At 44.7% G+C, this 25,407-nt stretch overlaps 1 protein-coding gene across 1 annotated transcript in view; it reads right to left on the bottom strand.

Annotated features, from left to right (window-relative positions):
• nrip1b (nuclear receptor interacting protein 1b) overlaps window positions 1-23,992 on the bottom strand; it is a 38,595-nt gene extending 14,603 nt beyond the window's left edge. Inside the window, exon 1 of the mRNA XM_073479104.1 lies at window positions 23,767-23,992. The gene's annotated coding sequence lies outside the window, so the exon portion shown is untranslated. The remainder of the gene's footprint in view (window positions 1-23,766) is intronic.
• Window positions 23,993-25,407: the final 1,415 nt, after the last annotated feature.

Here is a 25,407-nt window from a genome sequence, read left to right as displayed (position 1 = left end):
AATACTTTAGTCTTCCATTACATTATCTGCTTCAGTCAGCCATGACAAAAGTAGAGGGGTGGATAAACACGAAGTATTGTATCCAAGTCAGTGGGTCTGAATTCTGGTCGTCATTACTCAAACTACTGCTGGTTTCTATCTGAGCAGAGGTTAATTGCAATTAATTGCCTTCACCTGGCAGCCCAGGTGTAATCAGTCCCTGATTGAGCAGCTAGAATGAAAACCAGCAGGGCTCTGCAGCCTGACGACCAGAAGTGAACCCATGTTTTTAAATGAACAGTGTGATAAAAATGAACATTATGAAAGAGTATAAAAGATTAATTCAATTTTGCAAGGTTTGTAGTTGCTTTGAAATTTATCAGGTTGCCTTTACTGTAACCAAGAGAGAAACACACACCGACTGTCAGCCTAAAAGCAGACAAGCACGGGGCCAAGGCTAGCAGGAAATGAGTCTGTCTTCCCTCAGTCAGTCATTGACTATTAAATCAGACAGAGAGAGATAGACAAGGCCAGCACCCAACTGCAACTGGCCTATTACTTCGCTGTAATGAAGGAGATGGAGAGGACAGAGAAAACTACCTGGTGGTAAACGTAAAAGTTCTCTACACAGTAACAAAAAGATCCACACTAAGCCAAATGCTAACACGCATATTCTGCTGTGGTTGGGGGGTGAACGCAGACACACATCATGCTCCTGTACCTTGTCATCCTTAGCTGTGGAGGCTGATACAGGTAAAGTGCAGTAATCAATTTGCTCTACTGGCAGGAGTGCTCCTTTAGAATACTAATCAGGCCTCAGCCCTCCCCTCTTCCCTCATTCTCGCCATCCCTCCGCCACCACCCCCCTCTGCCTTTCTCCTTCCTTGTTCACCTTTCTCATGACTTGACACCCCCCCAGTGCCCCAGACCTGACCAAATGCTAAAGGAGGGCGGGCTGTCTTCTGCACAGATAACTGCTGCCACTAATCAAGCCTACGTGCACCGGGGCGTGGGATTAAAAGAGCTTGCACAGCTTGACTCAGGCACTGAATGGTGTTAGCGCGCACACACACACATACGCGCACAGGCAAACACACACGAGGTCAAAATAAAAACCTATAGGGAAGCCGGCGGCATCTCGTCCTAGAAACACACACATGCACACGAGCCTCAGACGAGCAAACAACACAACAAGGTCAACTTAAAAGCTGATGTTAGGTGAACATTCTCGGGCTATAAAAGAACACACACAAGAAGATTAGATCTAAATTTACTCCGCCAGTCAAAACGGGACTCGGTGTTGAGCCACCCATCTCTATCTCTCAGAACACATGTCACGCAGGGGGCTGCAGTGTTGTGCGCATCTAAAGCGAAAAAGAGGAACAAACTCGACTGTGAATTGACAGGGCCTTAATTCCCGTCCTTTTTCTATTTGGAGAGATGGCTTACAAGGGGGGGGGGGGGGGGGGGGGGTCTCTACACCATATCAAACACATACCAGAGTTGCCTGGGGGCTGTAACAAAGCGTCCTCAATGTTACACGGCACACACACATACACATATACAGGCAATAGGAGTGTGTGTGTGTGTCAGAGGGAGAGAGAGAGAGACAACGCCACCCTATGCATCAGCAGGGATATTTCATTATGTACATAACGAGTGCCATTAATCGCTCTTAACAAGAGGACACAACCTCACCTTGGCAGTCTCACACACACAGCAGGAAGGTGGGGGGGTTGGGGGCGGGGGCATGGAAATATCTACAGTGCGCACAGAAATTAAAATTCACCACACTCAAGGATCTGCCGCCTCCTTTTGACCGACCACATCGCGGCCCGGGGGTGTGTGGAGGCAAGCCAGCAGTCATATAGAAGCTGCTCATCTGATAGACACATAAAAACACATAAAAAAGTAGAAGAAGAAGGAGAGGAGGGGAAGGGGAGGAGAGGAAATAAATATATAAATAAAAGTGGGGGGAAAATGCCGCAGTGGCGGTTGCCAGCGGGGGCTCGCGCCCTTGACATACTGACACGGGTGGAGGAGGGAGGGGGGTGCTGTCATGTGACACTCTTGTCATTCGCCTGATCACCCGCCTGCCCGCCCGGCCACCTGGCAAACACCCCCTCCGCCCCCCCCATCCCAATATCTCGCCCACCTTCGCTCGACCTCATCCTCCGCTGACCTGACGCCACTTGCCCCCCCCCCTCCTCCTCCACCTATGCCCACCGCCGCCCCCACCACTCCGCCCCTCTGCAGTCCTAGCACCCCGTCCGCCCCACCCCTAGCGCTCTGTCTCCCCCCCCCTCCCCTCTCCCTCCCCCGCGGCTGTGCAGCAAGGTCAGGCGGGTCACCGTGTCCTCATCTGTAATCCGCTGCCATTCGTCAGCAGCCCCGGCCCAGGCTGGAGGAGAGAGAGGAGAGAGAGGAGAGGCAGGCGCTCCGACGAGGGGAGAATGCCCAATTAGGCAGCTGTCACACACACACACGCACACACACACACAGCTCAGCACAGCAGAGCAGGAGAGAGAAAGAGAGGACGGGAGGGAGGGAGGGAGAGAGGCTGCAGAATCAGCCTACTGTCCACAGACAGAGGGGGGGTTGGGGGGTGTACATGAATCCTTTCAGCTGTGAGTGTTTGTGTATTGTTTTGGTGTGTGTGTGTGTATGTGTGGAGCAGTTGGGGGTCAACTACAGTTTAGACATGTATGACTACAATGTGAGGCATGTCATCAGGAGGGGCAGCAGGGACTTTTGACGATACAGTACTTAAAACAAAATTTTTTCGACAGGGCAACTATTCTTATCTCAGAATGAAACGAGTGCTGAGTATTGAGTAGAGTACCTCTCTTATCTATAAGCACAAGATTGATGAGATGATCAGGGAGAAATGGCTGGGTGCTCCCAGGGACAGAAAAACACCACAGGGCAAGCTCTGTGTAACGGCCAGTTGGCCATTTAAACAGATCCAAAGGCCGGGTCAACACGTCCCCAGCAACAGTGGACTGTGGACTGGGGGGGCAGCACCACACTGAGATTCTTTACACTCGCAGACTAGCAGCAGATATCAAATGGGTGACAAATATCCCATAATTGGATCATTCATCACCAGCGAACACATCTGTTTTGAGTAATGGGAAAACTAATCAGCAAAAATGATACAGAGACGACTCCACGCCAGGCACCGGGAAGATTTATGCTCCAGCAATTCAGGACTCAAGCCTGTACCTATTGATTGTTTAGTCTAAATGCTTTTCCGTTTAATCAAAAGAAAGAGTCAAAATGGTCCTACGCCAGCTGGGTGATGAACAGGTGTGACCGAGGGGGGCCCGGAGGGGACGCACAGCGGGGTTTTAACTGGTGAGGGGGAACTCTTTCTACACCCTTTTCTTCCTTAGCTCCACTTTAAATGTCAAAGTTCATCAGGGTTCAGTGGAGCTTCAAATCCAGCTTTGAGTGGTTAGTGTTCAAAAGGATTGCGTCACAAGAGAGAGGGACACTTATCCTGTAAATCCTGTCTGAGTAGAAAGTACAGTTCATAGAGACTTAGGCTAGATGTCATCCAGGCTGGATACATATGTTCCTCTACCCTAGGGGAAGATTTTCACTCGGCTACAGGTGTCTGGGGTAAACCCGTCCTCCCTGCTAGACGGTCAGCCAGCACACACACAAAATGGAAGGGAGGACGGAGGCGGAGGAAAAATGCCCTGTTATATTAATATAGTTAGAGCATGCAACGGGGATAAACACTGAAATCCCCTGAGCAACCCTCACAGAAAGGACTTTCTCTGCTGCAATTTGAATGTCAATTTATTATTCATCACTTGAAGTGACTTTTTCCAAGGTAGCAACACTCTCATTTCCTCTCTGTAGTCCGTGGCAACGTATAAACCCCTTTACTGTTTAATAGCGGAGTTGGTCAACGTACATAACATGTTACAGAAATGTGATTACTTTTTCAGTAATGAGCACAGTGTAAAGGTTGAAATCCATTCATTGCATTACAGTTACTAACCCCTGTAACATGCTGTTACTCTCTGTTGTAGGGGCAGTTTAAAAGCACTGTATGTCATTTCGTCGACTAGCGGTTTCTCAGTCAACTAACGTGTAAAGTAGCATTGCCCTGGTTGCCTATAAATTGATCCTTCTACAACTAAAGTTAAGAAGAAATGGATTTCAACTCAAGTTCTCCTATGAAGACGGACAAGTGAGTAGATGAGTCTCTGTGTTCGGCGTGATGACGTTTAATGTCCCCGACAACTAATGCTGCTCATTTAGCCGCTTGTTGGCAACCGCCCATTTCACGACGCGTAAACTTTTTATAATTATATTTTATGTTGTAGAACAAAATGTGAAAATATCTTTAGCTTGTGTTAGCCACAGACCTTATTCCAGGTATTTAACCGTAAGTCAATTAAAAAAAAAAAAACTTGAGTTTTGAGACAAGGGAACCGGAAGTGCATAAATACTAACTTATTTCTTGCTTTTTGTGCGTCATTTCTGCAGCACAAAAACAAAAAACAAAAGATATCCTTTGAAGGTTTTGAAGTAGTGTGGGTTAATGAGAGATGATGAAAAAAAGATGAAAAGACAGAAGATGAAAATCGTTCTGACTCGACTCAGGCAGAAATGTTTACAGACGAGGTAATGTTTTATCCACGTTTAGTCACATTCGCCGAATTCCTTCCTCACTCTCTGACTCTCTCCCAGACATTTTGGCAACAGGCGACCAAATGAAACGCAGTGTTACCTTGAGTACACTACATTATAATACAGAAATGTTACGTATTATACCATTAATGGTGGTTTATTATCAATTTTGGTCCCTCGAAGACATGAAGTGTAAATATACATGATATTATACACCATCTATCACTGGAGCTTGAAGCTTCACTGGTACCTTGACTTACATTGACTTTGGTTACTTTGACAGGCTGCGGAGAGTTTCAGTATTTCAACTGCTTTTTCTGAAATCAATGTAAATGACGTGCGTCGCAAATTAAATGACTTCGATAAAAAACAAAAAAAATACTCCAATCCAATCCTGTACTTTGGACTAATGTAATAGGGAAAGAAATACTGTAATACTGTATGAGATAAGTGATGCTCTAAAGTTCATTAAGGTCATGTAAAATCCCTATCAAGTCCCGCAGACACTACAAGTCCCTTTGGGAATACTTGAGTAATTTCTGGCTGTATCAGTGCGCGACTCCACCCATCTCTGTGATTGTTATTATAATGACTCAGTGTTTTGTCGGCCAGTTCTTGCTCCGTTCTTCCAGCACTGAAAGTACCTAAAGTGCTCCCAAAGTCTAAAGATTGTAATCTGTGATGTCATATTGATGCATAGCCTGAAGCAGCTCCATTAGCGGCCTGACTGACTTTGGGGACTCATACAATGTCTGCCTGTACTTTTACATCTACAAGGAAATTTAGATGATAGTAGGGGCTATTAGTTCTGTTCCAGAAACCATAGTCTTATCTTTGTCCAAAAACCATCCCAATTACCTTCACCTTGTACGGCTTTCCTAATTCATCGTGTATTGACTAATCATAGATGAGGAGGTATTTCTCATGTCTGACTATGGACAGTAATAACCATGCTAGTCTAGGGGATAAACATACACTCAATGCAAATTTACAGCTGCATTAAATAATAACTGGGTTCTGTTAATAATGTGATACTTTATTGAGGAAAATCCTCTTCATATAGGGAGGTCAGAGGTCAGAGTCAGCTCCACAGCTGAGCCCCTGGTCTGGAGCTGATAGTAATACAGTGTTTAATGACAGTACAGTACAAACTTACAATATGCTGCCCAAAAACATAGACTTGAATTGAGGTTGTCAGGCTAAAGGACAGTCTCTAAACTCACTACACCACTCTGATGCTTTTAAAGTGCAGCTGATACGAACAGCTGTGTCACAGGATAAGACATTGTGCAGTCACAATGTAATGGGCACTGCAAGCCGATACCGGATTGACCGATGGACACATGACTACAATGTAAACAAAAAGTGGACGAGCAAGTCAGCCAGTGGATACTGTATACTACCTGGTTGGTATTCAGTCATGAGCTCCCTTTTGTTACTATGACATCAAAACAGGAAACAAAAGTACAACTGCTACTGATGAAGCAAATTTGTATAAAATAGCTATTGATTAACAATATTTAAGATGACTTCATCTATCCAGGTACTACACATGAGAAGCCATTTGGCAAACTCACATTGAAAACAATGATTACCAATGTGCATTGTCAATGATAAAAGAAAATAGTAAGTAAATATGTTTCCTATCACAATACACTATAGGTCTCTTTGTATGATATTCAGTGCTATGGTACTGACTATGAATGTTTGTCAAGGTATTGTACTGAAGTTAGAAAACATTGCTTCCCACACAGAGGCTTTATTGACAGCCACCAAAGTGTATCGCACATTATTATTGTATTATTTATTTTAGCATTGTCTATCATTTATTCATCATGAATCAATCCAAAAGAGACATCCGTATTGTGTAAAAAATAATCTATACACAAATAATATATTACACAATTCTCCACATAGACATTTTGACATGTCATGGTAGGAAAAGTGCAGGTGTTGCTAATAGCATTACCGATTTATGTAAGTGTCCCAGCAAGCCATTGGCAGTGTGACAGTGAGCCAGCAAGTACAAGCAACAGTCAAACCAAAACCAAAGACTTAATTTACTGTCATAAATGACAAAGAAAAGCAGTAAATCGTTTGATTTAAAAACTGGAATCAGTAAATGTTTGATGCTTTTGCTTGAAAAAGGACTGAAGCAATTAATCAATTATCAAAATATTGGCAACTAATTTTCTTTCGACTGACTGATCGATTAAATCGACTAGGCTCTACTCTGAAGCAGCTAAATGGAAACTGTACTATTCCTACTATAATGTGAACATATCAACAGTTTGAAAGGCCTGCTGTCTCTAGTCTGCATCCCCTCTGACTTCACCCCAAGTATATTTCTGACTCATGGGGAACTCTGGTGTTCAAATGAGCACTTCAGGAACCCACTGGGTGTACAGGATAACATAGGCCTGACATAATTAAAATGCTGAGTAATTGTACCAAAATTGTTTATATCACATTGCAGCCATTTAGCTGCAGCTGCTACTTACAATAACAGTAACAAACATAAAACACATGCACCTGTGGCTACAAATCTTCTTTCTATGTGAAACCACCTGCTGATGCACTATACTATAGTCTGCCTGTAAGGCAGTGCATGCTCTTTGAAGCTCACTGGTCAAAAAAGGTGAAATTCCACTAAGATAAAAACACACTTTAGTCTCAGGCCTCAACTGAGGAAGATCTGGAAGCGGCTGCCATTGGTTCACTGTCCCTTTAAATAACTTTAAGACCTTTTTTCTCTTCTCTTCCTCCCTCCCCCGAGGTTTATCACTGTGACTCTTCTCTCTTCCATCGTTCCCCATTGCTCTCTCTCTCTCTCTCACACACACACCACACACACACACACACACACACACACACACACACACACACACACACACAGTATTTGTGTGTGTGTGTGTGTGTGTGTGTGTGTGTGTGTGTGTGTGTGTGTGTGGCTGGCAACTACAAAGCAGTTAGCCAAGCATCTCTTGGCTCTGTGCAGAGAGAATAAGACACTCTCATTACTGCCCTTAAAAAGCTCTTGCCCTAACAAAATCCACTGTAGACCCAGACACCAGTACAGAAAGTCGCAGGAGCGATTCACGGAGTTAAAGGCTACTTTTCCCCTTACGACTCAATCCTGTGTCTGTGTGTGTGTGTGTGTGTGTGTGCATGTCTGTGGTTGATGGTTTCTGCCCCCCTCCCCGTTCCCCTTTCCTGTTCCTCTTTAATGTCACAGGGCTGGCTCATATGACCTTGAGCAGCAGCGTTGGCACGGCAAGAGCGAGAGCTGCCTCGCCTGCGGGCGCCCTTGAACTGGATCTGCAAGACAAAAAAAAAAAAAAAAAAAAAAACCTTCACGCGGTCTGATAGACATCTCAGCCCTCAGCCCCCCCCACCTATCCTCCCCCTTTCTCCTCAGCTCTTTTATTCAATCTACGCCACTCCTTATCTGTTCCCCCTGGTGGGAAGAGATTTATCAGGATGCTGTATCTTTAACCTCTCTATCAGACTGAGATAGAAACAGAATTTCAAAATGTCTGACCGGCCTGCGCAGATTTATTTTTAAACCACCACCACCACCACCACCTCCTCCTCCTCCTCCTCCTTGATGCACAAGCCCTGTGCCATTTCAAGAAAGTGGTGGTGAGGGGGGGCTTTATGGAATACACCTGTGTGATGAGATGTCCATCCACTCTGGAGGTGTTGTTTACATACAAGGAAATTCCAGACTGTTTTTCCCCCGCGCTCTGCTCTGAGCCATTGGCACACAGTGACCTGTAGCTTCAACACAAACACCCCAGCCTCTGTTCCAAGGATGAGCGTCGGCCTACTGGCCAATCAAGGTTCTCCGACTAAGAGAGGGGGCGGCGCCTCGGAGCCAGTGTTTTGACAGGTTGATGATGACCTGCTGGGTCCAAAAGAAGACCTCTGTTTTTTTAAAGAGAACACCGTGGTCCACAGTCCAAAGTCTGGCTCTGCACTGTCAAACTACTCTTGCATTAGAGTTACTGAGCGTCGTCTACTGTAAAAGCAACAAAGACGGCTTTTATCAGTATGCAAATATTGCGGCACCCTCCCTGCGACTGCAACTCAGGCCACCAAGGTTCAAGTAATACAGTAAATATTTGCATTGCCTTGTTAGCAATGTGTTCAATACTGGGTGTTGGGAAAATCATGAAAGGCCTTTTCTTTTGAACATAAGGCTCGTACACTCCATAACAGTGTGTGAGCACAGGACTGTATTGGAGGTTTGGACACTCTGAGACTGGTCTAGCCCTCCTACTGGTTCTCTTCATGCCTGACCTTTCCAAACTGTAATGTTATCACATGTCATACGCAGGCCTGCTGGAAACCATCTGCTAAAGGCACTGTTGTGGCTCCCTATCGTAAAAAAAAAAAAAAAACCCAACACAACACTGGCTGGAGTGGCCAAGTACTGGTTCTGACTGGTTTACAGCTCAGCATGCCTCACCTTCACACACACACACACACACACACACACACACACACACACACACACACACACACACACACACACACACACACACACGTAGACAGACGACGACACGTATACACCCCCTCAGAGGCTGTTGTTGAGCGACGTGAGCCATGAGCAGTCTCCTCAATTAGCGTTAAGGGGCTTTCGCGCAGAGACATGAAGTTCTGGGGCTAAGAATAACATTAGACAGGTCTGCTGCCCGGCAGTGGCAGTGCTCGGGAGCTGTGGCACCGAGGAGAGCCGGGTGTGTGTACTAACCGGAGTCTTGCTGCTAATCCGATCCCCCGCCATGTTTAGCCCCACCTCGGGATATTATGTTATGTTTGTTAGTGTGACACCTTTGCTAATAAGGCTGTTTTTACACGGAGCGAAACCAATATGATTAGCATTAGTCGGGACTGATACAGGCAGAAAAAAAAGACACCAACTCTAACGAAGCCTGTGTTTATTTGGAGTGAAATCCCTCCCATCCAACACGAAAATCTAGTTTTCATATCAGGGTGTGTTGAAATATTAAAATGCCCACTATAGATCTCCCCCGCAGAAGAGCCAAAAAGCAGGCTGGGTTGTGGAGACACCACAGTGTCCTGGGAGATTCATTACAGGCAGATTTGTTCCACATAGTGAAATATGAGTGAGCTCTACTGCCTGAAAATTGCATTGCTCCATAAGCAGACCCCAATGCAAGAATAAGCCCAGATATTCAGTTCTAAGGTCTTAGCTCAAAACAACAGCCACAGCAATTATTTGTGAGGAGGAGATCAAACCCAGTGTTTATCCCGCTTTGTCTGTCGGAGACACAAAGGATATGAAACAACGAGCCGTGGCACAGACCCATTAGAAATCAATATCAAAAATATATGGTGACCGTGGATTATATCTTCCCCGCGGCTTGAGGGCAACCTGCCAAAAATCCACATGAGCAAATCTGACCTACCACTAATTCTTCCTCTAACATAACATCAACCATCAGTCGGTTTAGCTGGCACTGCAGTGATACTGAGGTTCCTTTGAAAAGTTAACCAGAATGAGTTAAATGAAAGCCTTTTTTTTTTTTTGGTCAGAAAAAAGAATCATATCTCATGAGGGATCATGTAGGCATATTATCTATTCAGTATTCACATGTCTGGCTTTGGCACAGATGATATGCAAAGAGGTCACTGCAGCTGAATAAGCATCTGTATTGCTCATTTCTAAACCACAGTTGAACTTGGTACAGTAAATAACCTGACCTGAATAAAGTCAGGCAAATCTGGGAGAAAGCGCACTATATTTAGCAAACAGCAACCCGTGTGTCAGAGAGAGAGAAATGTGAAAGGATCCTTTACTTAAAAGTGTGTGTGGCTCGGGCTTTGAGCCTGTCAGGTCTGACTGCAGTAATCAAACGCTATTACTGGAGACTGAGAGGGGAAGAGAGGAACTTATAGGAGGTGGCAGTGCTTCAGAGACTCCTGCGCTACTGTAAGGCTTATATGTGCGTGTGTTTTTTGAAGTGTGGGGCTGGGGAGTGAGGAGAGACCTCAGTGCTCAGCTTGGGGCGTATAATCTATGGTTCATTTGCAGCTTTTCTCCCCAGTATGACAAGCCGTTTACAAGACGTAGCCTCTGCTGCTGACCCAGTTCTGAGTGGCTGCGTCTCGCGACAAGGCCCTGCCTCCCCATCAGGCCCTGCTCCTCGTCTAACTGACGATAACACCGCCACCCTCTGCCTCCGTGAACTGTGGGAAAAAAAATAGGTCGCCCTGACCCACTTTTCTTCTTCTTTTTTTTTCTCTCCCCTCCCTAAGATCGTGCAAGGAGTTCTGCAGAGCATGATCGAGGGAGACAGTAAAAGGGAGAGAGGGAGGGAAACAAAGGAAGAAAAGAAGTTAAAAATGACCCACTCAGACGCGTCTCTGTGATGGGTCCCTGCATTTTAGCGATGCTTTCCTGTGGCCTTTGGATTAGAGGCAACCCTTATCAGTTGGCTTGCTGTATGTTTGGTAAAACCCCTCCCACGCCTTGATACAACAACTGCTCCTGAGGTTAAACACCATCCACAGTGCACCCCACCACCTAATTTCTACATCTCGTCTTCTAGGTGGCCATTATCTCATGTCTTACTCAGAATGCTAAATGGGATCCTCTGCCTTATTTAAACGCAGACATACACACTGCTTTTTGCAGTCATTTAACACCCATGAAGGTATGACATGTCATCCAGCCAGAAAAATTATGAGCCGTTCTTGGCTGGTGGAGATATTACGGGGCTAGCTGAGCTGAGCTGCCCTAATGCCTGGTAGCATGACACTGGCCCCCTCGAATGCCTCCGTGTGGGGATAGGACAGCTCATGATATATCTCAGATCACGCACGGTGCTCTCATGCAAACCCTTCCCTCATTAAGCCGCGCTCACTCATGCATTGCTTTTGTAATCCCTCCATACATTAAGCACGGCTCTCCTCTCCTCGACAGGCACGTTCCTCCGACAACAGCTGAGAGTTTCATTCATTTATAAAAACAGATAGTTTGTTCTGCAATCTGTATCACTGTCGGATTCCTATTCGAAGCCATTGTGAAATATCTAATCAACGCACATCTTTGACTGCTAATTTAAATATTAATGCAGCGGCCAAAAATCATCACTCATCACTCACTGCCTCGGTGTCGCTTAGCAACCTTTGTTTAGCTTCTGTTCAAGAGCTATATTTGTAACTGTGAGAGTGACATTTAATTATTACCTTTGAAAAACCTTTTACCTTTAAAGAGACTGACTGAACTGAACAATACTACTTCAGCTGCAGCGTGCTACCTTTTCTTTTATACTTTTAGTCTTTGGCACCGCTGCAGACTAAGCTCTGAATGTAAAAGAGAGCAATTATATTGATTGCATTCAGTGTTGTAAAAAGTCCCTAATAGTCAAACGTGAATAAAAGACATCGTTTTAAAATATAACTTCGGTTAAAGTGAATGTCACCCATAGTAATAGTACTTGAGTCAAAGTCTTAAAGTATCTGATGTAGTATCCGAGTAAAGTTATCCAATGTCATTTTGGATAGTGTCCAATGTAATTTTCTGGCTGTAAATATATAGTATCAAAAATACAAATGAAAGTAAACTATATGTATATTAACATACATACTGTGTACTATATTTTGACTGATAAGCGACCCGGCTGATCATTAGATCCGAAATTCAGTATTTTTTCTGATTTTACCAATCAGTGTTTTTTTTGTTTTTTTCATCCAAATGTTGTATAAGTTCATTTAAAAAGCACTACTTTGGCCCTGACGCAGCATGGAATCTGAAAAGTAACTCGTACCTAAAGTTATGAAATAAATGTAGTGGAGTAAAAGTACAATCTTTGCCTCCAAAACATAGTGAAGTGGAAATATAAAGTTGCAAGTACAGGTACCTCAAAATTGTACTTAAGATCTGTGCTCAAGTAAATGTACTTTGTTACATTCCACTATTAATTGCACTCCGGGTACTTATCCATAATGTCTAATTCAATATATTTTTGTAGTGTTGGATTTGGTGTTTGGTTAAATATTGTGTTTTGTCATGAATATCAAACAGTGTATGGCCTATAAAGCAAGACTCCACCAGTTCGACACTTTTAGTTGTGTTTACAGGTCTTGAGGAATACAACTGCATATGTAAAAACAGTAGCATCAAACCTTTTGTGGCTCCAGAGGAAGCTGCATGTAATGGTGATGTCACTCAGTGGCTAAGTTGCATGGTGGGTAATGTATGCACCAGGTTTTTAAACGCAGTGAACTGGTCTAGCATCCCACTCCTATAACACTGTTACTCATTAGGGACTGTTTAAAAACAAAATGATCAAAATCGATACAGCAGAACCAGAGGTATCACCTTTTTTATTCCACACATACTTCAACCTGTCACCTACATTACCCACAATGCAACTTAGCTGCTGAGTGACATCAACCTTTTCACATATGCAGTAGTACTCCTCAAGACCTGCAAACATATTTCAGTGTGTAAAATTGGTGGAGATGACCTTTAAGAAATATTTTGATTAAAAAGTGAAATAAAGTGAGATCAAACAGCAGTAGCTTTGTACTCGTCACTACGTGTTACAATGATTTTACACATCTTAGCCCTTCTGAAACCACAGCAGGACTCATGTACGCAAATCCAAAAAATTTGGTTACCCAAACCTTTTACAAATAGACTGTCAAATAGCTCTCAGAATATTAGCGTGCCTTATGTTAGCACCCCAGTGTCACACTGTTTGCTCGCACACGAACATTAGTCCCACCAGATGCTAGCGACTACATGTGTATGCGTGTGTACTCATTTGCATCAGCCACAGTTTGACACTCCACTTTAAAAACCAGAGGAGGGTTGACCTGCCGCTAAACTCTCACCAGCCCGGTGCTAAGCCCCTGCGTGCTAATGGTGACCCAGTGCACACAGACATGTTGGTGCCTCAGAGACGAGTCATGGAGCCCGCTGCTCCACTTTTCTCTGCTGCCAGACACGCTGCAAAAACCATGGAGCTCTGCTGTTTCTTACTTTCATGTGTAAAGTGCAGCAAATAGGTCCGGAGACAGAGAGAAAATGGCTGTTGAAGCGAGCAGGATAGGGTGTCAGGTCTCTTTATTCGGCAGGGGCTGGTGGAGGTTCTAGTTCCAGTTAAGGGGGTGGATGTAGGTCAAGCCCTGCCTCCTCATAAGCACCAAGGTCAACGCTGAATGGAAGGGAAGGTGGCTTAGAGAGAAAGAGGCCCTGGATAAACCACATTCGTCTGGCTCCTGTGCCAGCACCAGCCCCAGACGTGTAAACACAGTTACACAAGCACACCGCTCCTGTGCTCAGCCTAGGTGTGTGTGCGTGCAAAAAAGAGAGATCTCACACGTTATACAAGCTTTACTGTAGCTTCCATTACCTTTTATAACCCAAACAAGGCTTAACTTAAAGTGACATATGAGTTAGCAAGTTGTCGTGCTGCTCTCTTTGGACATAATGCAGTTATACAAGAGCAGCTGAAAAAGTCAACATCCAACAAGTACATGCTACAGGTTCCTGTCGGCTCCTTTGTGTGTGTGTGTGTGTGTGTGTGTGTGTGTGTGTGCGTGAGCTAAAGGTGTATCCACGCGGGCAGCAATTGATGTCTGATTTTAAATGTCAACTCCTAGCAGGAGATCACCTTCATTTTAGTTGTGTCTAATAAGACAAGTCTCTGCACACAATCAAGAGAGCTTATGAAGTGTTGGGACCACAGGGGAGAGGACTGCGCTAACAATACCAGGATCTGCAGTCTGATTCCCACTGGGGCCATCCGAGATAATAATAAAACGCCTGATAAACAAGTACCAAATTAAAACTGCAATATTTGTCAAGACAAGAGAAAAATGAAAAAGTAAGAACACTTATTCAATCAGTTGTTAGATACAGGACATATGCTGATCTGGATCTTCTGCTAATGCCTCTCTGTCCATCCTGACAATGACAACAGTCTTGTATAATGCCATACTCCGTCCAGAACTGTTTTATTAAAGCTGGCATGTTTCTGCCTGTTTTCTAATAACACTACGATAAAATAGGAAGCACAGCATTTGAGAATTAATGACACTTGGCTCCACAGAGAGTGAAGAACGAGGACATTTCTGTGACAACAAGTCTGGAAATTAGTCTTTGCTTTGTCATATAGGTTCCCGAGACCCTGTGTGCAGCCAGGAGGTCCCTCATGTCAGATACAGTGTTACATTTATATCAGGGGGTGGATTAACATTTAATTCAACTAATATATGTATTTACAGTAGGTGCATTGATGACATCACGGGTTGTTTTTCATCACCTGACAAAATGTCAAACAACTTTGGTTTACTGAATTCTATTTCAGTCCATTCCAATATGCATTTTTATGGTACATTACATACATTACATTATGTATCATTTGGATTAGAGCTGCAACGATTAGTCAAGGAAAGACAATCTGTTGCCAACTACAGTAATTTGATAATCTACTAAAGGTGCACTATGCAGTTTTGGAAAAGAAATTCAAACTCAGAAAGTTAATACCACATTAATAAGGTGATAACACAAGCTCTGAATAATTTATTTTATACATTTCCATAACTGAATAAACAAGTCGTCCTCACAGTGAAATAAGTTCCCCAGAACACAGTTTGAAACAAGGGTCCTGCAATTTTAAAATATAATAGAGTGAAATAGTATGAAATTGTGTTGTCCTTTAAAGTCAGTTTGTTTATCCAGTGTATTCATAAGCAGATTATTTATTAATGAAATAGTCATTAGGTCCACGCCTGATTTGGATGTTACATTTAAAATTCAGCTGTGGTTTAAAATGTCTCTTTTTCTCGCACTAAACACGCTATATGGAAACATATTACTGTCATAATAATCATAAAAATGATACTAGTCTGCAACCAACCTAAAAGGATCTGGTGGAAACAGTGCCTCCCTCTGATTCTCCAATCCTACAACTATAGTTTAAAGACAAAGCATAGCGCAATATCCAGAATCCAAGAAGTGAAAAGTGATTCAATCACATGTAAAAAGACTGACATTTGTCTTGGATGTATGATTGCATGTTTTAACAAAGTGGGCCTGGATCCTGATCTACCCAGCCATATGGTAAACATATCCAGGGGGCAGAAATGTTAACGTACTAGCATAAAAATACTCTGAAGCAGAGACAGTAGCGTGCTCTGAAGCGAGACAGTGAGCCAGCGTGGTTTAAACAGCGGGGCAGCTGTAGGGAGTGAGTGAAGGCAACTGCAATAACACAAATCCTAGCAGCCAGCTCACTCTGGACATGAATCACTCTGGACATGAAACAACCTTTCCCTGACATATGCTGGTATCAGTGATTAAGAATTGAGAGGATGACTAAACCTGCTCACTTCGTCACCACAGTCAAACCAGGCGGAAACTTGTGGCTGGCGATTCCCAAATTCCGATAGCGGCGGGGATTGCTGGAGCCACGGCGCTCTTTCTGACACGACCTTGACCCTGTTTGACCTTGGGGCGATTACCCAATTGAATGACAGCCCCTGCAGCTGCATGCAAGAGTGTCTCCACCCCCCCGTCCTCATAGACATACAAGGTCAGGAGAGAGGATAGGGGGTGAGGCTGGGTGAAGGGTGTCATATGATTGGATCGCCTTCTGGAGAGTTACTTAAAAAGCCCCTGAGCAATCAGGTCAAGGTCATGCTTTAGACTTAAAGCTACAGGAAAAGAGAGAAGTATGTGAATGAGTGTGTGTATAAGAGTGCACAAAGACAGGGGGGGGGGGGGAGGGGTGACTACGTACTCCTCTACATGTTCAGCAGTCCTGGGTCCTTGATAACTTGAAAACACAAGCTATGATTCTATTAGCTGTATTAATCTTCCTGCTTAGTGGACACTTTTATTCAAAGTCACTTACACGATTATCACTCTTGCACATCTCTTTCTATTTCTACAGCTGGATATTTACTGGAGGAATCCAGGTTAATTGCCTTTGCTCAAGGGCAGAGGGTGAGCAGAGTATGAGCCAGCAATCTTCTGGTCACCAGTCCATTTTCCCAAAGTAATAGGTCATATGGCTGCCTCCAGTCATCAGCCCAGTGCTCTCCATCTCCTCTCAAATGGCCTCTCTGCTACTGTGCGCCTCCTAACACAGTTATGGGAGAGCTGTAAGTCTGAACCACAGTCTCTCGGTCTGTTTACCCAGCTCCAGTGAGGAGCCGCTGAATAACGCCACCTCACTAATGGATTTAAAAGTGGGCTGGAGCTTCACAAAAGGACAGCATGTTTCAGAAATTCAAGAGACCACTCTGAGTGAAAGAGGGGGACGGGGGTTATGCCAAATGTCCTCGCTCCTTGCTTTGTGGCGTCGGAGTGCATTCATTTTTTAATTTAGAGATGTGCCACTTATTTAACCACCGTCTGTTAAAAGATGTTTATTGAAAGTGCAATGAGTCATTTATGTATTCATTGACAAATTTCAAATGGAGTGAAGGGAGCCTGTAATGTCAGAGCCATTACAGGGCCGGTCTTTATGCATCTCAGAAGGCAGACTCTAATGGAATATTATTAAAGCCGAATGACAAATCATCAAGCCTGGAATAATATGCAAAAAAGAAGGTATTTCAAGGGGGATTCAGTGACATTCCTCTTTTGGGAATCCGGATAATGTGCTGCAGATCTATCTGAACTCACATAGCTCAGACTCTCCACGGCCACCCGCACAGGTCCCTTGTTGCCCAGCAACAATTCAGCTCATCACTAGAAGCCAAAAAGTTACACAATTACAGTTCAAGCCAAAAGAGGATTTGGGGTGTGCAGCATGTAACATCATTCAGGAAGTTACATCCAACTTCTGTAAGATGTGGGGCTGAATGAACGAGAGAGAGTGGGAAAACCCCACCTCCATCCTGAAAAGCAGAGCAATGTGAAAGTATGCGGGCGTTCACAGGGTTGTACTGAAAATAACCCAAATATTGACAGTAGAATGGTGTACTATGAACTCAGAAGTGTTGTAGCAGCCGTGGCATAAAAGAGCAGCTCTCAGGTACAAAGTTTAATGATGCCTGAATTTCCCCGAACTTCACCCGTTTCACAATGGAAATAAATCTCAGAGACACAACCTCACAGCATATACTGCATATGCATCCCCCTCCGCCTCCCTCCCTCCCACCCTCCCTCCCCTGTCGTCCTGTGCAATATATCCATCATTCATTCATAAATTCTGAAAACTCCTCTTTAGTTAATTGCCTGGGAAAATTTAATTTCAAACGAAAGCTTTTAAAAGAGAAAGATATAATTAAGTTGCAGGGATCTCTTTGCCCCCTCCTTGTCCAGGGGGGGCCGAGGGGACATGTGCTGTGAGCTGTGCAGCTCTGCACCGCACTGCTCCGTGTCAGGGAAGTCATACACCCATGTTTAAAGCAGAACGTTACGTAAAGCCTCCCCCTCTGCACAGGCTTACTGCACCAGACGCTGTGTCCTTGCCTGGGCTGCTCAAGGTTCCCAAAAGGACAGGCTGCTAAGAAGTTGGGAAGGACGGGGCCCTGTGATAGCCTGCAAAGAGAGGGAGGGAGGGAGGGAGGGAGGTTGGAGGGGGGAGTGGAAGGAGAGCTGCTGCCTGTGACAGCTTTGGACTTTGAATTCAGCGCCAGACAGGCTCATGCATCAATCCCTCAACTTACAAAGACAAGCCACTAACCTTGACGAGGCCAGGGACTCTTCAGGAATGAGTGGCATTTTCACTTAGCCCCGGCTTCTCCCCTGCACGCCTGCCACATAACCTGGTTAAAATAAGACAGTTGAATAACAGCCGACCTCAGTCCTTGGACTTGGTGACCCGTCCTAGCCTTCAACCCTTAGGCTTCTTAGACCATGCCAGGGACATGTATGCGATAATACATTTGGAGGCAACACAAATAGCATTCGGTACACAAGGTGCAGCAGCCTTGTCTGACGCCTGTCAGGAGCTGTTTTGTTTGAGCGACGCGTGACACAAGCTCACGTGAATCCATGTGTGCTATGATCTTTAAGGTCAATGACTGTATTATCACAGACTTAATTTCGTACATCCTGTGACTGTTGCAGCTAAACAAAAGCTTCAAAAAAGCAGACAAGTATCTAGCATCTTTAGCCTTTGCGAAAACAACAAGACAGACGCTCTTCATCACATGCACACACACAGCTTGGGTATTCCTGCCATCTATGAGCGTCTGTCCTCATTCCCCTTGCAGTCCGCCCACTCAGTCACGCCTGTGACATTGGCCCGCTTGTGGCAAAGCAGAGACCTTCCCCTTCGTCTGACTGCAGCATCCTGGCAGCACGCTTGCCACAATGGTAGAGAAACCTTCCTACTGCACCTCTACAGCCCGGGGGCAGCAGCTCTGCTACAGGAGCACGAGAGGCAGAGAAGGAGGGAGAGGAGCGAGGGAGGGAGTCAGTTCCACTCCGCTCCTCTGCTGTGACCACACCAGCCCGGCCAGTGAAAGAGTCAGCTCCTCTCACATCACCCAGGAGGTCTGCTGCTCCACGCTACATCTCCTCAGTCTTTACTTAACGTACCAGAGGAGAGGGGCGGTGGAGATTTGGTGCTGAGCTGGTCGCTCCGTTACCACAGCACAAGGTAGCTTGATGCCGTTTCCCTGCCCTGCTTCATTGATCGGCACAGTTCGGCTTCCACAGCTGTTGTTTTCGTAATGGGCCGATGCTTCATGTGGGTAATGTGTAATTTGTTTGGCCGACAATATCTTTCTCTTTTTGGTCTCCCTCCCCTTTAGTGAGCAATTTCAGCAAAGTCTAAATAATTCACGGCAATTGCAATCAGCAGCGATCAATCGGTGGAGATAATTGAGGGGCCTGTCATTGCGCCAAGGCCAAGGTGAAGTGCGAAGGCAGAGGGGTGGAGAGTTGGAGGTGAGGGTGAAGAGAGAGGAGGAGGGGGAGGAGGAGGAGGAGGAGGAGGAGGAGGGGGGAGTCATTCAACAGATGAGCTCTGGCTAGTATAGCTCTCAGGGGTTGCAGCGGAGGCGTCCATCTTTCTTCCTCGCATTTCGTCATTCCAGCTCCGCATCCAGGAGCGATGGCTGTAAAGACGCATTTAGCAGTTCCTGCCTTGTCATCAAAATGAGTCCCATTGACTTTGGTTGCCTTCTGTTCATGACAGAAGCACCAACAGGAGCCGGAGTGATTGTCTCAGAATGAGATAGTGCTGCTATAACTGAGAGCCCTCACTAAACCCTATCTTCTTAGCAGCACACAATGGGAATACTCCAAAACTGCCCACACAATGATCTTATTTCAGACAGAAAAATTGACTTCAGGAGTTTTGCACCTTGCTTTCTGATGCAGCCTCATTCTTTGGGTGCTCTAGTGGCAGAATAATCTGATAAAATACACTAAAATGCCGTATAATGAGTAAACAGAAGATGTCTGCGTGCCTCTTTGATTGAAGTAGGGGTGCATGACATGGATTTTCTTTTCAGCCGCTACTGATAACTGATAATTACCTGCTTGTTTTGGCCAATACCGATAAGTTCACATATAATTTCACATTTTTGTATTTTAAAAAGAAGTTCCTAACCTGTAGTTTCTACACACCTGAAGGTAGGAGAGGCTGAGACGTAGTGAGCAAAGGTGGATGATTCAATATTCCACAGCTCTCATAAGATTTTCTATGTTAAATCTCCTTTTCTGAACCTTTGCAGGACAAGTACTGCGTCCTTCCTCTTCTTCACCCCTGTGTTGTGTGGCCAATCACAAATGTATTAAAGTCTGTATTTATCGGCTATAATTCCTCAGACACGATAAACAGCTGATAATGTAAATTTCCCAATATCAGCCCAATATGGATGTAGGACGAGCTTAGAATAGCAGAGCTCCGCTGGTAGTTTTCTATTATATATTCATTTCTTATTCAGTTATGTTGGCTTCAGTCGCTAAATCCATCTGTGTGTGTTTACACTTTCATCAGTCAAGCCTTGACATTTTAGCTTCGTCTTCTTCATATCCATTACAGGACATTTTCCAGTCCAATTTTATGCAATCTGGCCTTGTTGTGGTATCAAGACTTGCGAGTATGATGCTGCAGTCTGTATAATACTTGTGTGAAATCCAGTGAGAGATAAGAGGTGTGGAGGAGGAGGAGGCGCAGAAGAGAGTCAAGATGCTAAGGAGTGCTAACATCCTCTCAGTAGTGAGATACTGAAAAGGGATCATTTCAAACACAACGTTGTGTTTCGGTCTCGTAAATTTGAGACAAATGTCTTGGTCCGAATATTAAATTTACAGCATAATTGTTGCGGTGTAAATCTCGGCCCAATAACAGCAGTAGTAGTGACGACTGTCATTAGCAGAGAGTGTCTACTGAATAAACAAACAATAAATGGAACAATAAAATGATTTGGCTTAATGCATGCTCCACACAAATATTATAGAGCCCAAACAATTAGAGAAATGAGCTTGTGGCCAAAAGGTCTCAGGTTTGGATCCTCAGCGGGCCGACAGTACGGGCCCGTAAGTAGATGAGAAATGCACTTCTACTCCTCAACATCTACTGTCAAAGTGCCCTTGAACAATGTTCGGTGGCCAACAACACAAGTGCTGGGCAGCTCCCAGGTCTATAATAAATCAAAAACTCTGCAGTAAATGCATGACACTTGTTCTGGTAGATTGCACATTAGTTTGTTTTTTCGCCGACTATCTCGGCAATCAAAAAGCGGGATGCCGCCCTCGATTTCGTCTGCGCCGTGCCTCATGCTATTGTGACTGACAGATTTACAAACAGTGGGGCTTGAGTCGGCACAGTGGTAGCAGTTAGAGAGGCTGTTAGTAGAGATAAGTGCCAAGGCAGGTACTCCTGTATCGGTGGCATCACCCGGGATAAAAATACACTATTACATCAAATTATTTACAGGAGAATGGACGTCACTAAGCAGCAACAAATAGTGTGATTCTGGAATTACTTCTATATTAAGGGCAGAAAAAGATGCAGAACACACCTGCGTGAACACAATCACACACTCGCGCCAAAACATGTCACTTTCATACAGCAGCAGTGGTGTTTTGATGGCAGATAAGATTTGTTGTCATGAAAGGCAGTAGAGTAGAGTGCAGTAGTCCAGAGTCCAGTCTTGTGACTGTTCAGCAGCCTCGACATCATTTGCATTTGGCCATTTGAATGTCCTCTGGTTCTGTTGTAGGCTACTGCACATCACTCAACAGCAGCTCCCTGGACAATAGCAGACATCCCAGTCAAATCAAGCTACATCCAGTACATACAGGAGGATCCTCTGAGCTACAGCACACAGGCCACACCGCTCAAACACAAGTACTTCTGCAACTTTAAAGATGAGCTATAAATGTGCAGGTTTTAGTTATCTATGGCAAAAGAGGACAAGCTGAACTACCTTGAACATCTTGTGTAAGTTCGGGTCAAATAATTAAGCAGCTTAAATGCTCAACAAAAGAAAGGCTAAAAGGCAGACCCCCAGACACAGACAGTATTTAGAAGGCTTTAAAGAAGTTTGACTTTTCTCCACATCACTTTAGATTGTTAGTCTGAGTTACAGTGCCTCTGTGAAAGGTAGCACATTAACTGAACACACTGTTTTTGTTTAATCCTCCTCATATTACGACATCCCAACAGGTCACTGTTAGGAAGCTTTGTAAATTGCCCTTTTAGAACCTGAACTGGAGACGTACTCTGCCCTCTTTCCTGTAACTCACAGCAAACTTCAGCCCCTGACCTTCTGCCTCCGAGCTGATCCAAAGTCCAGTGAAGCAATAATACATTTCAGGAAAGGGAACACCTACGCAAAGGCCATTCAGAGAGCCTCTCTGGCAGCCAGTGAAAAACATCCAAGTCTTTGAACTCTATCAAAACATATCTGACATGATGACACAGTGATGTGACAGGCTGCAACGGACCAACCGCACTTTCATCTGCAGACTGAACTAGTGCCCTTCCAAAAACCTGAATGGACCAGCCAGCGGCTACAGACGAGTACATGTTTTAGAGTGTGTTGTAACAAAGCACGACAAAATGAGCATTAATGGGGATCATTAACTAAGTCATGACTCCAGACTTTGACTGTTTATCATGCGATGACAGGCCAAATGTTACCCTTCATACTGCCTGTAATGTAGACTTGTTGTATCAACAGACACAGATAACGATTTGCAACATTTCAGCTACTTTCACCTGCCTTGTATTTACTGTTCATGCTCGGGGGCTACTGCCATTGTCACCGACTCCCCCTGAGGGGCACTGCAATGTAAAACACACACAGATATAACACCACTGATATATGCAAGGCAAATCCCACACTCCATCAGTCAGTAGTGTACCATTTAAAGAGATTTCAGCCCCAAATGTAAGAAGCTCACAGTGCGGTGTGAGTGTGGGAGACTAAGCAGATTTCTCACTGCATCCAGGACAAAGCTGTATTTTAACACCTCGGATTCAGGGTCCACATACAATCACAGCCCAGCTCCTCTTCAAGGCCTTGAGGTCCATTCAAAACCCGTCTCACTATAATGTACAGAGCGGTGCAACTGTGAGGTGTTTCCCGTTGGTGGTGCTAAAACGACTCGCAGATAGGAGGCTGCCTCCTGTTGTGACCCGATGTGATGAACTACATTAAGTGTACTGACGTTACATTACAACTGTGTGCGCTGTGTGTTAATTCAGCCTCCATCCCTCCAGGGTTTTTACACGGCCAGGAGCTACAACACACTTCGGAGATGTAGCAGGACGGGTTCGTTGGGTTTAGCCGCGGGTCGCTCCGTGGAGAATAAACGCGCTGGAAGTGTCGTTCATTTCACAGTAAAACCCTCTGTTGTAGGCCGAATTCAGTGGTCATGTGTCGGCCAGGGTGTGCGGACCTCGGCGGTTACAAGTGAACGAGTTAGCGGGCTAAAACAGGAGGCTTCAGCCCCGCACACAGCCAGCTCCATTCACTTCTTTATGCAGCGTTTTCAGCGCTGTATCCATACGCGCCTCTGCTCGCCTTACGACACACGGGCAGCTCTTTCCTGCCCCTCGAAAAAAACACGAAATAACCCATTATAATCCTCGACACCGCCTCACCCGTGTATTTTTCACCCCCGGCCGCTAATACTAATAATTCCCCACATATGACAGTGCGTTCATCTATAGCACCTACCTGCGTTGTCCACCCCACAGTCAGCCGGAGAGGCGCATCGTTAGTACTCGACAGGAGGAGGCAAATCCAATGAAAACGGTCGCGTCTGTCTTGACACTCTCTGGCAGCGGACGGGAGGACGGCGAGGCAGGGTTTAAAAAAAATCAAAAATGTTTAGTCCAAAAAGATGCCTCGTCTTTTTACGTGCTGCGACTGAAAAGCGGGCTTGAGGTGTGTGGCGTGCAGTCTGAGGGGATTGTTTATTCTCACAGTCCCCTCGCTGTGGAGAAGTGAGCGGAGACAGCCACACTCCTCCTACTCTGCTGCCGCTGACACCACCCTTAAAGGAACAAGCTTCACCCTGCTGCTGCTGCTGCTGCTGCTGCACACACACACACACACACACACACACACACACACTGCCCATGATAATAATAATAATAATAATAACAATAATAAGCACAGCAACATCAATACAAATTATAAATACATTCATTTAGTTGTTATTAAAGCTCTAATTGTTTGTATTATTATTGTACAGTTATAGTTGTGACACTACCAGAAGCCATTAACAGGGACTATTAGAGTACTATTAGAAGTGGCAGCAGTGAAAAAAGGCCTCAGCAGAAGTAGTAGCAGCAGTATCTCCAACTGTAGCAACAGTGTTTGGTACAAATCAGCCTACTTAAAGGAACAGTTCACCCAGAAATGAAAATTCAGTCATCAGTCCGTCCACTCACCCCCGTTGCCGATGCAAAGTCAGGTGAAGTTCCGTAGTCCACAAAACATTTCTGGAGCTTCGCAGCAAAACATCGTTGCAGCATTCTTCTTAACAACTTGAAGTAGAAGGGGACTTGTTTTAAAATGTGACAAAAACATTTAATCAAAACATAAAATATCTACATATAGCTTTTTACGGTGTAATCCAAATCTCTGGAAGCTCCCAGATCCCAAATTTATTTGAAAAGATGTTATTTACACCCTTTTTTAAGCGTTTTAAGCTCATCTTCACTGTAGCTGCTAAGCTAAAAGCGTTACATCACCCTGTCTGAAGAGGGTGCAGGAGCTCGACCGCGTGTCGAGGATGTAAATAATAACTTTTCCTTTACCAGGGACTTGGATTACGCTAGACAAATTGTGTGGAACTATTTAATGATTTTTTTCTGTTGTTTTTTCCCCATCTACTTCGGTTTTTTCGGAGAATGCTGCAACACTGTTTTGCTGTGAAGCTCCAGAAATGTTTTGTGGACTACACCTGACTTTCCATCAGCATGAGGGTGAGTGGATAATGACTGAATTTTCATTTTTGGGTGAACGGGTCCTTTAAAGTCCCCCTCGAGTGAACAAGGTATTTTTATGCCTCTGAGCCGGTGACAGCCACGGCCGGAGGCACTATGTTTTCGGGTTGTCAGCCCATCTGTCCTTACGTATGTAAGTATGTCTCTCCGGGCTTTTCTTGTGACTGCGATATCTCAAGAACGCTTTGAGGGGTTTTCTTCAAACTTTGCACAAATGTCAACTCTGACTCAAGGATGACCTGATTCAATTTTGGGGGTCAAAAGTCAAAGGTCACAGCAACCTCCTGCCTCATGAACTCAAGAGCTCCTTAAGGGATTTTCATCAAATTCGGCACAAACCCAAACTTCGACTCAAGGATGAACT

The sequence above is a fragment of the Pagrus major genome, chromosome 13, assembly GCF_040436345.1.
Source record: "Pagrus major chromosome 13, Pma_NU_1.0".
NCBI lineage: Eukaryota > Metazoa > Chordata > Actinopteri > Spariformes > Sparidae > Pagrus > Pagrus major.
This window is presented reverse-complemented; position numbering and strand designations above follow the sequence as displayed.